The sequence below is a fragment of the Nannospalax galili genome, unplaced genomic scaffold (assembly GCF_000622305.1).
Source record: "Nannospalax galili isolate Female #2095 unplaced genomic scaffold, S.galili_v1.0 scaffold683, whole genome shotgun sequence".
NCBI lineage: Eukaryota > Metazoa > Chordata > Mammalia > Rodentia > Spalacidae > Nannospalax > Nannospalax galili.
Genome location: NW_008349093.1, coordinates 1,264,815 through 1,265,243, shown reverse-complemented (window position 1 = coordinate 1,265,243; position 429 = coordinate 1,264,815).

Genomic DNA, 429 nt, shown 5'->3' with positions numbered 1-429 from the left:
TCCCTATCTCTGTCTCTGTCTCTCTCTGTCTCTCTGTCTCTCTGTCTCTCTCTCTCTCTCTCTCTCCACCCTTCTGGGGCTCTACTAAACCTCTACTAAACCACCACCCTTCTGGGGCTCATGTTCCCTCAGCCTCTACTAAATAAATCTCAGGATCAACTTGTTCCACAAACTTCCCTCCCTTCTGGCTCATTGCATTTTTTCCGCTTTTCTCCCATCCCATTCCTTGTATGTTGTCTCCATCTACTGGCTGGTCACACCACCCTCTCATTGCAGGGTTTTCCACTCCCCTGGCTTGCCTCGAAATCACACGTGTGTTGGAAAATCCCTTCCTTTCTCTAGATATAGGACGCTATTTCCAGAGATAGGAACACACACTACTTCCTGTCCAGGACAGGATCTTACCTTTCCTCTCCCTGATGATCTAAT